This window comes from Erpetoichthys calabaricus, chromosome 5 (genome assembly GCF_900747795.2).
Source record: "Erpetoichthys calabaricus chromosome 5, fErpCal1.3, whole genome shotgun sequence".
In the NCBI taxonomy this organism is placed as follows: Eukaryota; Metazoa; Chordata; class Cladistia; order Polypteriformes; family Polypteridae; genus Erpetoichthys; species Erpetoichthys calabaricus.
This window is the reverse complement of record NC_041398.2, coordinates 162,312,001-162,326,118: the sequence shown is the minus strand read 5'-3', so window position 1 is coordinate 162,326,118 and position 14,118 is coordinate 162,312,001. Positions and strand designations below refer to the sequence as shown.

At 35.4% G+C, this 14,118-nt stretch overlaps 2 protein-coding genes across 3 annotated transcripts in view; both read left to right on the top strand.

The window, feature by feature from the left end:
* ccser1 (coiled-coil serine-rich protein 1) overlaps positions 1 to 14,118 on the top strand; it is a 1,824,576-nt gene that overhangs the window by 969 nt on the left and 1,809,489 nt on the right. The window lies entirely within an intron of this gene.
* The window catches only part of LOC114652016 (multimerin-1-like), a 627,482-nt gene that overhangs the window by 312,704 nt on the left and 300,660 nt on the right, over positions 1 to 14,118 (top strand). The gene's annotated exons all lie outside the window — the stretch shown is intronic.

Here is a 14,118-nt window from a genome sequence, read left to right as displayed (position 1 = left end):
AGAGAGATCCTTATAATTTGAAGCGGTCGACTTTTGATCAGTCTCGCAGCACAGTTTAATCGAACTGACACTGGCATTTTGCAGAACTATTTTAGAGAGGACAATAACCACACCACTGTTCATTCTGTTTGTTTTGACATTATTGGCCCCGAATCAGCGCGGCTTGCCAGCGCGCTCATCTCGAGCAGGACTTAAGACCCTTTGCAAAGGAAAGACACTTAAGCAGCTTAACATAGAAAGGCTAGAAAGTATTAAGCACTGTCAAAGCCTTGAATCAGCCTTGTAAAAGTGTACTGTGTACAGATTTTTGAACACCACTTCACTAATCAGTGTTTGCATTTGAATTATAAGCATAAGTGCACTGTGGACTGTCTGCTTTCTGTTATGTTCTTAAGTTTTTAAATAGGTGAGCATTGTCGCAGCAGGATAAATATCATACTCGGTTTGCTCACAGTTTGGCATTTGAAGTAATAACAGTTTTTAAAATTTATATTGAAAATGCATTTAATTTTCCTTAATATTTGTGACCTTTATTTTTTAGTGCCAGTTTTAATCCACACCACCTGAACGACTGTGGGTGAATAAGTGAACTCACTTATGATCTGGTTCACAGTTCAGGGTTGGTTCCTTTATTATGCCTGTTACTACCAGAATAGGCTATGGCCCCAGCATTATAGGCTATGGCCCAGCAAAAAAAGAATGTCTCAGTAACAAACGTTTGAAAATTATTGTATTTAGTGTAAATTTAAAAGTGAATTAAAATAAGGAAATGACAGAATTTTAGAACTAAACACACATAACAGATTTTTGTTGGCCATTAATAGCATAAATGTTATCTTTATTAATTATAGAAATTGCTTTTGGGTCAATTCATTATTTTTCTGAACCTGATTTTCATTACTGGGTTAAGCAAAGATTAAGTGTTTTTCCCTAGGCATTGGGCATAAGACCGTAAGCAGTTATAGGTGGGTTACTGGTCTATTGGTTAGAGGAATCCTTAGAATACTTATAGATGGTGATGTTGTCTAGTTGTCCTGTGATCATTTTACATTGGACCTTATTGCAGTTGATGAGATACATACCTTTGTTATTGCCATATGAGTACATAACATCAGCAGAGCTGGAGCTAGGTAATTATCACAATTTTAAGTTCCAAGTGATAGAAAAAAGAAAATCTTCTGAATGTGTAAGAATAGTGGCAGTCTTGAAGTAAAATGTATGTGGATGTGTGTACCCTCTATAGATAAAATACTCAAGCTCATGGCTCCGCAGTCATGGTGCAGAAGGACTCCAGTGGCTACAAGATTTTCATTCCAGTTACTTTCTTAATTAGGTACCAATTATTGCTGCTAAAGCAATATATTTCTAGGGCTTACTGTTGTTCACATGTTTGCTAAGAGTCCACAGTTGCTTCTTTAACTCTTACACTGCTGCTTGTTTTCTTAACCAACAATGATATACAAATAAGAAGAGAATCAGCAGTTTAACTCCTAGCTTGGCCTAATTTAAATAGTTGTGTATTCATCAGTGTCAATAAAAGGTGTGGAATTAAATTAAGGCAAAATATGAAAGGCTAAGAACTATTAATCATTTAAAAATTGTACAATGCTCTCAGGAAAGCATTTTGTAAAACATTAGAAATGTCTGAGGAAACTGAAAATACTTACATGACACAGTATTCAAGGTAAAAATTGGTTTCTAACTAAGAAACTAGTTGAAGCAAAAATCTGCAGCTAGCTACTGCCCTCCAGGATTGAGAATAAGGATCTTTACTAATAATATACACACTGAGGTATAAATGAGGCCAAGTTAGCTGGTGGGCTGTTGGTTCCCTTCTTATTTGTTATACATGTACAGTATACTATTGTTGGCTGAGAATGCTAGGAGCAAATACAAACTGTGGATTCAGTTATTTAAGAGTTAAAGAAGCATTTCAGGAATTTCACTTTTACAACTAAGTGAACAATAATTGAGCCCAAAAATGTGTTTCTAATTAAGAATTTGCTAGAACAGAAATTCTTTACCTGGCCCTCTAGAACCAAAATTTGTCCAGTATTTTATAATTCCTCACTTCATATAGTAGTTTTAAAAAGGAAAAATCGGGTTGATGTATAATCTGTGTGTGTTTGTATGTGTGTGTATATGTACATAATATTAATCATATATGTACGATATATCACATATAATCAGATATTTATGTTTATGTACACACTAGTGTTCAAAATTTTGGAGTCAAAATCAAAGGTACTAAAGTAAAGCATTGAACTTGTACTGTATAAACACAGCTAAAACCTGTTACGCTGTACAGTAAAGTGAGTAAATTGTCCTTCCTTGTAGTGCTTTGTTAAAGTTCGATTCTGAATTCAGAAATGGATAAAATGAAGCAGTTTTGTGAAGAAACATATCTGTCTTTTGTTTTTCTTTGTTTTTTCGAAAATGAAGGTTATTTCATGAGATATATTGCCAAAAAATTGAAGATTCCATGCAGAGCTGTTCACTATTATCTTGAAAGAAGAGGGCAAACTGTGTCTAACAAGGGCAGAAAAAGAAGTGGAAGGCCCAGATGCATAACTGCACAAGAGTACAACAGAGTCTGTTGTTTGAGAAGCAGATGCCTTTCAGGTCCTCAGTTGGCTTCTTACTTAAATATATTCCAAATACCATTATCATCTGCAACAGTCAAAAGAAAACTCTGCGATGCCTGGGTTTGAGGCAGAGATTCTAAGAAAAAATTAAGAATTAGAAAATTACATGAAACGAATTGGCAAAAATTGAGAATTATCAAGGAATTCACTGTTTGATGTTGGTGTTCTTTTACCCTTTTTTACATTGTCTTTTCAAATATTCAGTTTCTTGGATATCTGCCATATGGAATAACTTTCATTTTCCAAAACAAGAATAAACTGTGCAACCCCCCCTCAATGTTAACATTTGCAGTGCACCATCTAATGAAATATATTGTGAAATTCATGCAGTAATAAAATGTATTGCATTTGCTATTTCAACAAATGGTTCATCGCAAACATTTGTAGCAGGAAAATGCATTACTACAAAAAAATTGCAATGTATATGTCTCTGTTATATGTTGTTTGGTATGGGATTTGTAAAAGCAGTGTTAATGTTTGTGCCATCTGTTGATATGACAAATATAATGCATTGTATTACTATATATGTATTACTTTATATATATATATATATATATATATATATATATATATATATATATATATATATATATATATATATATATATGCTGTTTATACAGGTATTTTTATTATGTGTCTGGTATAATTATTGAATTGAGTGGCTTATTGCATGATTAATGTAAATATATTTAGATTAGTTTGCTACCATTGCTGTAAAACTACAGAAAATTAAGATTTTGAATACAAGGGGAAAGTGTTTTTAAAGTATTATTTTTGTAAAAAAAAAAAAAAAAAAAAAGGACTTTATGCGTGTGATCATACAATCTTGTCTTTTTAAAACTGAACTTAAGCTGACCCAATAGATGTTTTATCTACTTGTTTAAGATAAATAAATGAATGCTAAATTTTTATGCCCTATAGAAAATGTGGATTGTTTGCCAAGCAAAAAAATATATATATACTGAAGCTGTTTGTGAGAATTTAGATACGTAATTGGTTACTTCATATTCTGTATGAATGGCATTTTATTCAGTAACAAAGTAATGGTAATTCCAGTCAAACTAAGGTTAATTTAGTATTTCAGTACTGAGTGATTCATGAATATTTATTGTTTACTATAATTTACATTAATCCCAATGTGCAAGAGTATTTGTATGTTCTCGATGAGGGACTGACATGCCAGATTTGACCATTTCTACCAAAATATATTCAGACTCTTCATGACCTTAAAGTGCATGAGCTCTCTGAGAAGATTGGTCAATGAATGGTGTAAATGTGTTTCATAATGCAGCATCAAGAAAATAATGTTAGCTTTTTTATAAACTAATACTGATTTATACTCTACTTTGTTTTTTTATAACAAGTTCTCAACTATCCAATGCATGTTGATAGCATGTGCAAGTAAGAATTGCACTATATATAGAAAATGTAACATAATATATTCAGTGCTGGAAGGTGTAAATATTGTTTATTTTAAACTACAACTACTAATAATTTCCTGCACAGTAATTTGTAAACATTACTAATGAAATATAAATACTTAATTAATTAAACTTTACACCAGAGACTTTTTCATACAATTTTTTATTTTTTTTTATTTTTTGAATTTGTGAAAATGTTATGTAACACTTTAAAAAAAGGATATTATTTTCACACAGTACATGTCCAAAATTTTTTTCATCTAATATATAGTATTTACACAAAACAAAAAAATTCTCAAACTCTTTTAGTCTATTTGATAGTTGAAGAGGTCTGAGCCCATCCTGGTAATGTTGGGAATAAAACAGGGACCAGCCTCTGAATTCAGCAGTCACATAGTGTACAAAACCACATTTGCATCAGGCCTCTTTTGTATTTGTCAGTTAAGCTAACATTATGTCTTTTGGAATAGGCAAAAAATAATGCAGCCATCAGGATCACACCTTCAATTATTATTTAAATGGCACAATTTAAAGAGTGGTGTTTGGTAGTTTTTAAAAGGAAAGTCCCTTTTTCATTGTAATACTATATAGGCCATTGCTTGTCATCTGTCTGGTGAACTGGCCTGCATATGTGTTTCTGTTTGATGTGAGATTTTGAAGATTGGGGTCAGGTATAGGTATGTGCTAGACAGAAATAGAGGGGATTAGAAGAAGGAAACTGTTGTATGCTATTGATACGGCAAATACTAAAATGACATATGGATTAGCCCAGTAATTTGCTTTGTAGTCTGAGGTTTATGCTGTTTACTAATGAATTTACAGAAGATTTGCTAGTGCATTGTTTGTGTAAAAATATTACTACAAAACTATAAAAAAAATGTTTTTTAAGCAAGCATCAATTTACACATCATGGTTTTTCCCAGTGATTCTGGGATTTGTTTTTTTTTTGTGTCTTGTCATAGAATTTATAAATTTAGCATGCCATTATTTGAGTTGCAGTATTTTGCTGTTGTGCCTGGTGCATTGCTAGAAATGTTTATAATCACAAAGCTACTTATTGGTTTGTTAGATTTAAAGCCTAAGTCTAGATAGAGAATATCATAGTTCAAATATGATTGAGGAGCAAGTAACATTGCCTAAAGTATTGTTGGAGTGAGTGTTGGAGGTGTATACAAAGTAAAGTTCTGTATTAAAGGATACAAGGTAATGTTATAGCTGGAAGTTAATTTGGAGATTTTCACAGCAAGAAGTAAGTGGCACAGTTGGAGCTATTTCAACATGAGAGAGAGGTGTTTGGATAAACACTTAGCATGAGTACCTAATGCTTAAGCTTTTAAGGCAGAATGAAATTAAAGATAAAAGATACAACAGAGAGAATAATATTAAAGCATGAAATTAAATCCAGGAATGTTCCAGTATTTGGTTAAGGAACTTAAACATTCAATCCAGGAATGTTCCAGTATTGGTTAAGAAAATGAATACCTGATTTGGATTCATCATGACAGGTGCTCTCTGTATGGGTGTGTGAATAACAGCTTTGCCCAACTGAAAAAACAGTCCAAGATACGCTGGGAATGATGACTGGATGATCAGCCCACCAGTATTCTGTTTAATTATTATGTTAACTCTAGGTTATACATCACAAGAAAAACATTGATTTTAATAGCTTTATTTGCATGGTACAGATAAATAAGATGACTTAAATTTAAGGTTATGTTCAATGTCTCTTTTCTTATGTGCACAGGTCTCTAATTTCTAAATCATTAATATACTTTTGATAGTCCAGTGACCATTGTAAAGTGCCAAATGTAAACGCAGAATGACAGAACTGATATACTTCATCCTTAATAAAAATTAATGACATTTGTATTATAACTTATCCATCCTGCTCTATGTTCAATTCTTAAGTGTTTCTGGCCCCTTTACTCACTATTTTGATAATACTGCTGCCCCATGTGTTTTTCTTTAGTATTCGTTTTTTGGATTTTTTAAAATTCCATTTTCACTCTTATATTTATGTTAAAGTCATCATATTCTCCTTGTAGAAATCATCCTAAATGGTCAATGTGTATCATCAGCTTTTATCATTTTACAATTTGACGAATTTGTGTTAGTTTCCCTTCAAGTATAAACATGCCTCCATGAAATCTCTTAATCCCTTTTGTGGTACTGCTTCTATGCTGAGGGACTTAATTTTGATTTGGAGAATTTAATTTTTGTATGCTTCGTAAGCCTTTCTGTTTTATTACATTTTTGTATTTTTATTTTTACTTGTAGATACAGTGCATCCAGAAAGTATTCACAGCACATCACTTTTTCCACATTTTGTTATGTTATTCTATGTTATGTTATTCCAAAATGGATTAAATTAATTTTTTTCCTCAGAATTCTGCACACAACACCCCATAATGACAATGTGAAAAAAATTTACTTGAGGTTTTTGCAAATTTATTAAAAACTAGCAAAATACCCGCGCTTCGCAGCGGAGAAGTAGTGTGTAAAAGAGGGAATGAAAAAAAAAGGAAACATTTTAAAAATAACGTAACATGATTGTCAATGTAATTGTGTTATCATTGTTATGAGTGTTGCTGTCTTTTATATATATAAAATACACACACACATATAAACATATATATACATATACATATACACATATATATACATATCTACATATATATATATATATATATATATATATACATATACACATCCACATATCAACATATATATATACACATATATACACACACACACGCTTTATGGGTGATGATTGTTTTACTCTTTTTATCTTTATTTTATTTTATTGTAGAATCAACTCCTATCTGCGCACAGCAGGGCAGCCATGGGCGGATGCGTATGGTGTATTAACTCCATGTTATCGTGCATTGCGCTGTCAGTGTTATTTTGATAAAAGAATTTGAACAACATATAAGAAGCGTATAAATTATTAAACAGTAAAACATTAACATTTAAGAAGTAAAGTTACATGAAGTACTACTGCAGTGCCTTCGGGTATACCTCATTTTTTGTTTGCCCATTACATGGTTAAATGTATAAATTTTTTGGTGCACCTACCCGAGAACACGCGACATATAACCGAGCGTGGGAGAAGCATGGATTTTAAACACGCGTTGAGTTCATCTGCTGGTCTCCCTCGTGGAATAACTGGTAATGTTTGACTAAAATCTACAGCGAGTAAAACGACATTACCTCCTATTTTTTTTTTTACGATCTCTGAGATCTTGCTTTTTTCGGTTCAAGGCTTCATAAGCTCTTTTATGTTGTATGGTGTACTTATCCCAAACCATCATCTTTGAATGTTGCAAGACTTTCGCCTTGTATGTAGATCGGGGTAATTACATTCATTGCATTCCTAGTCTGAATCACAGTCTGATTGTATGGGTGGTTACCTGGCACTGTAGGGTTGCCACCCGTCCTTTAAAATACGGAATCGTGCCGCGTTTGAGAATGAAATTGCGCGTCCCGTTTTGAATCAATACTGGACTGGATTTATCCCGTATTTTTTTTATCATTTTTTTTTTAAAGCAGCGTCTCATGCAAATCATCCCACACGCATTTTATGAAGATGCCTCCTTTCCTACTTTGGATTGGGTAATACTTGATGTCATCGTTAGTTTGATTGGTGTTTTTAACTGTCCAGTGAGGAGGGCGTGTCTTTTAAGTACAGTCTGCAAAGTGTTGGCACTGAGATGTGGCGTCAGCGCCATAGTTGAAGCCCCTAACGTTGCGGTCAGCAAGTCGGCTAACATCCGCCATGTGCCGTCTTTCAGTTGAGAGAAGCAGATCATAGAATGGTTGAAACTGTTGCCCCTAACGTTGCGCCACGGCGTGTGGTTAGTTTATACCTCGTGTCTTCTCATTAAACTTTTATCTCGCGAATATGTTATTGCAATCCGCAGCGGGAGCGTTTCTATAAACTTAATTGAAACTTACGTTTTACACCGTGCTTTGTTTCCCTTATGAACATGCTTGTATGCTTAACTCGCTCCGTTCTCAATTGTTTAATTAATTTTTTGCTCTTCGCTGTTTGCGGCTGTTCCTCCATTTCCCCCTACTTCGTTCTTTTATCTGGTGAATATGTTATTGCAATCCTTAACGGGAGCGTTTCAATAAACTGATTGGTTGAAACTGTTGCCCCTAACGTTGCGCCACGGCGTGTGGTTAGTTTATACCTCGTGTCTTCTCATTAAACTTTTATCTCGCGAATATGTTATTGCAATCCGCAGCGGGAGCGTTTCTATAAACTTAATTGAAACTTACGTTTTACACCGTGCTTTGTTTCCCTTATGAACATGCTTGTATGCTTAACTCGCTCCGTTCTCAATTGTTTAATTAATTTTTTGCTCTTCGCTGTTTGCGGCTGTTCCTCCATTTCCCCCTACTTCGTTCTTTTATCTCGCGAATATGTTATTGCAATCCTTAACGGGAGCGTTTCAATAAACTGATTGAAAATAGTTTTGCATTTACCTTTTTAGTAAAAGGCGAGCTTTTAAGCCTGAGAAATCACCCCGTAAATGCACACGTTTAATTGGACATGTGTTAATATGTATGGTTACACAGTATTAAAAGACAGTGAACAACGTCAGTTACCTTTCTTCCCGCGTTTGATAAAAGGTGAGCTTTTAAGCCTGAGAAATCACCCCGTAAATGCACACGTTTAATTGCACATGTGTTAATATGTATGCTTACACAGTATTAAAAGACAGTGAAAAATTAACGTCATTTACCTTCGTTCCCGCGTGTGACTCGTGCTGTAAATGTCTTCCTTGTTTTTAGTTCACGTGATTACATAGGAGGCGTGATGACGCGATACGTGACTCCGCCTCCTCCATTACAGTGTATGGACAAAAAATATTTTCCAGTTATGACCATTACGCTTTGAATTTCGAAATGAAACCTGCCTAACTTTTGTAAGTAAGCTGTAAGGAATGAGCCTGCCAAATTTCAGCCTTCCACCTACACGGGAAGTTGGAGAATTAGTGATGAGTGAGTCAGTGAGTGAGTGAGTCAGTCAGTGAGGGCTTTGCCTTTTATTATTATAGATAAAAAAAACTGAGAAATCACATGTACATAAGTATTCACAGCCTTTACTCAATACTTTGTCGATGCACCTTTGGCAGCAATTACAGCCTCAAGTCTTGTTGAATATGATGCCACAAGCTTGGCACACCTATCCTTGGCCAGTTTCGCCCATTCCTCTTTGCAGCACCTCTGAAGATCCATCAGGTTGGATGGGAAGCGTCGGTGCACAGCCATTTTAAGATCTCTCCAGAGATGTTCAATCGGATTCAAGTCTGGGCTCTGGCTGGGCCACTCAAGGACATTCACAGAGTTGTCCTGAAGCCACTCCTTTGATATCTTGGCTGTGTGCTTAGAGTCGTTGTCCTGCTGAAAGATGAACCGTCGCCCCAGTCTGAGGTCAAGAGCACTCTGGAGCAGGTTTTCATGCAGGATGTCTCTGTACATTGCTGCAGTCATCTTTTCCTTTATCCTGACTAGTCTTCCAGTTCCTGCCTCTGAAAAACATCCCCAGAGCATGATGCTGCCACCACCATGCTTCACTGTAGGGATGGTGCCAGGTTTCCTCCAAACGTGACACCTGGCATTCACACCAAAGAGTTCAATCTTTGTCTCATCAGACCAGAGAATTTTCTTTCTCATGGTCTGAGAGTCCTTCAGGTGCCTTTTGGCAAACTCCAGGCTGGCTGCCATGTGCCTTTTACTAAGGAGTGGCTTCTGTCTGGCCACTCTACCATACAGGCCTGATTGGTGGATTGCTGCAGAGATGGTTGTCCTTCTGGAAGGTTCTCCTCTCTCCACAGAGGACCTCTGGAGCTCTGAAAGAGTGACCATCGGGTTCTTGGTCACCTCCCTGACTAAGGCCCTTCTCCCCCGATTGCTCAGTTTAGATGGCTGGCCAGCTCTAGGAAGAGCCCTGGTGGTTTCGAACTTCTTCCACTTAAGGATGATGGAGGCCACTGTGCTCATTGGGACCTTCAAAGCAGCAGAAATTTTTCTGTAACCTTCCCCAGATATGTGCCTCGAGACAATCCTGTCTCGGAGGTCTACAGGCAATTCCTTTCACTTCATGCTTGGTTTGTGCTCTGACATGAACTGTCAACTGTGGGACCTTATATAGACAGGTGTGTGCCTTTCCAAATCATGTCCAGTCAACTGAATGTACTACAGGTGGACTCCAATTAAGCTGCAGAAACATCTCAAGGATGATCAGGGGAAACAGGATGTACCTGAGCTCAATTTCGAGCTTCAAGGCAAAGGCTGTGAATACTTACTGTATGTACATATGCTTTCTCAATTTTTTTTATTTTTAATAAATTTGCAAAAACCTCAAGTAAACTTTTTTCATGTTGTCCTTATGGGGTGTTGTGTGTAGAATTCTGAGGAAAAAAAATGAATTTAATCCATTTTGAAATAAGGCTGTAACATAACAAAATGTGGAAAAAGTGATGTGCTGTGAATACTTTCCGGATGCATTGTATGTTAGTGAAGGTGGCATGATGACACAGAGTTTCCAACTGTAACCTTTTAGATTTAGAAGACTGTTTATGAATGTTGACCTGATCATTGTGCCTGTAAAGTTTGCACATTATTCTTGCATCTGCATGGGTTTTCTTTTCTTCTTCTTCTTTTTTTTTTAATCTTTTATTGAATTTATTTAAAACATAACATTCCTTACAATCAAGTCACAACTTAACAAAACTAAATGAGAACGAGAGGAAGGCCAGCAGCCAGAGTAAAACTATTGAGAGTAGTAAAGAGAGAAAGGAGTCTTTTCTCCCAATATAAATGCTTATTCTAAAATATTATTGATTAGGTCCTGCCAGGTTTAAAAAAAAAAAAAAAAAAAGTTTTGAACAGATCCTCTAAGTGAGAATTTGTTTTTTTTTTTCCAATTTCAAATAGTATATAACATCAGTTACCCACTGACTTAAAAGAGGTGAGTTAGAATTCTTCAAGTTGAGCAAGGTAAGTCTATGTGCTAATAGTGAAGCAAAGGCAATTACAGTTTATTTGTCCTTCTGCACTTTATGCCCCTCTGGGAGTTACGCCAAGCACAGCTGTTAATGCGTTAGGAGTGATTGTGACACCAAGGCTGTCTGATAGGCATTTAAAAATTTTTGTCCAGAAAGACGTTAATTTGGTAAATGCCCAAAACATATGGCATAGTGAAGCTGGAGCTCGACTGCAATGTTTGCAGGTTGGATCTTACGCTAGAAACATTTTGCATAAAAGATTTTGAGTTGAATAATTGAAACCTTTGCACATATGAAGCTATAGTGAATTCTGTGTGTGGCTGCCTTCCACTCCATTTCTGAAATGTTGAGTAAATGATCCTTTTCACACTGTACTCTGTTATCTATAAAAGGAAGGGACTTTGAAATGTTTTTATATATTATAGAAATGCTATCTGAGTCCCCAAGACTGACCAATATCTCTTCCTTCCAGAATAGAAATAGGTGGGAGGTGAGGAAAATTGGGCAGATTTCTTTTAGCAAACTTTCTAATGTGGAGGTAGTGGAAAAATTGTGTTGATGGGAGACTAAATTTGAATGTAATTGTTCATAAGATGTGAAGACATTATTTATATACAAATCTCTAAATGATTTAATCCCATTTGTTTTCAAAACATTAAAAACTGTATAAGTTCGAGAAGGTGGAAAAAGGTGGTTACCATGTAGAGGTGCCACAGATAAAATATTCTCTAACTTGAAGTGGTTCCTACATTGGTTCCTTATTCTGAGTGAATAAAGGACAATTGGGTTGTTAGTATATTGACAATGCCTTGTATTTACTGGCGTACAAAGCAAGGAGTATAAAGAAGTACTGCAGAATTTCATTTCCATTGAAGACCAAGCTAGTGTGTGTTCATCTGCTCTTGTCAATGTCTGGGTTTTTATAGCTTGTATGTTTGCCACCTAGTAATAAAATTGAAAATTAGGTAGAGACAAACGCCTTCTGATTTAGGTCGTTGTAGGGTCGTCTTTTGAATGCATGGGTTTTTCAGATTTAAATAAATGAGGTTATGATTGAATCTAATTTCTTAAAAAAAGATTTGTTAATGTATATGGGGATGTTTTGAAATAGGAACAGAAGCCTAGGGAGGATATTCATCTTGACAATGTTAATTCTCCCTGCTAAAGTAAGATATAGGGTAGACCACCTATGAACATCTTGTTTAATTTTGTCAATGCAAACAGCAAAATTTTGTTGAAAAAAAGCTTTATATTTACTTGTAATGTTGACCTTTAGGTATTTAAACTGCCCTGGACACATTCCCTTTAATCATTGCAATCTAGTGTTGTTTGCTAGAGAATTCACTGGAAAAAGCACACTTTTGTTCAAATTAATTTTGAGTCTATATATAATCTTTTGAAATTCTGCTAGGGCTGTAGGCACAGAATTTTGTGGGTCTGATATATACAGTACCATATCATCTGCCTATAATGAAATTTTCTGTTCAAGTTCTTCTCTGAAAATCCCCTTTATCTCTAATGCATTTCGAAAGTGAACAGCCAATGGCTCAATGGCAGTTGCAAATAGCAGTGGTGACAAGGGGCATCTTTGTCAAGTACCACATTCTAATTTGAAGTAGTCTGAAATAATGTTGTTAATACAAACTGCAGCTTCTGGACTGGTATACAGTAGTTTGATCCATGCACATATGTTCTGGCCAAACGATAATTTATGCAAAGTAGTGAAAAGGTAATTCCATTCAACTATATCAGTATGATCTGTGGAGTGTTAGACTTTATGGGTGAATATATTACATTAACACTAGAATTACCAAAGCCTACGAAAAAACTTGTAAACCCGGCCCACCTTAAATCTATCCGTACCTCTCCGTCAGTGCCTTTTGTTTTGTAAATGTGTCATTAAGCACAGGTAGGAAGCACCCAACTATCCCATCCTCCCACCGCCGCAGAAATGGCAAAAAGCTCTCCTAACACAAGCCTTATTTATCTGGGATTCAGGTACCGGGAGCTGTATAGTGTAAATAATATATCATTATTTGGAACACATGCATTTCATGTGTGTTCCGTGTCTACAAAGATCTATGTAAGTGTAGCATGACAGAAATGTTGAACACATACCTAAAAAAACTTTTTTTCATGTTTTAGTACTAAAGACAAAATTTTGACATGAAGTGTATAATGTGTGAAGACTGAAGTCCAAATATCAAATAAGCAGTTTCACAAAAGGTACAAGTATAACAAAACAAGTACACTTTTATTCAAGACTATGACCAAAGAAAAAGAAATCGGGTTGGTGTACTTCAGTGGTAGTACAGCTGTAAGAACTGCTGACTCATAGTCAAGAGGTCACGGGTTTGAGCCTTGCCGCGTCACAAAGTAAATGTTTTCAGTAGTGAGCTGCTCTTATTGTTACTATTATACTATAAAAACATACATTTCATTTGAGTCTTTAACAGCCGGTGTAAATGTATGGCACTTGTAAAGGTTAGCATTTTTTTTTTTTTATTCAGTTTTATTCTCTCAGTCGCGTTCATGTTCCCCCCCGATCTGACACTGCTGTTTTCAAATAAAGACACTGATGTACTGGTAGGAAGAAGGAATATGCTCTTAGGTATGGATTTAGTAATCTCCATGGATCTTATAAGTTATGATCAATTAAAACTGTGATTATTTTTGCACTGTTAGATGTTGTCACCCCTGTAACTGAAGATCTATCCAGGTCTGGATTTAAAACACAATTAAAGCCTCCGGCCTTTATAATTTTTTGAGTGTTCAAGTTAGCAATGGATGGAAATACGTTCTGAATGAAGTCTATGTCATCCATATTGGGTGCATAGATTTTTTTTTATCAAAATCACTTTACAATTAAATAAATTACCCATAACCATCACATATTGCCCTTCAGGATCTGATACTACATGTGATACCACAAATGAAATTGTTCTGTGAATTAAGATTCCCACACTTCTAGTTTTCTTTGTATAGATAGAGTGGAATATTTGGCCTGTTCAGTCTCTTTACAACTGAAACTGATCC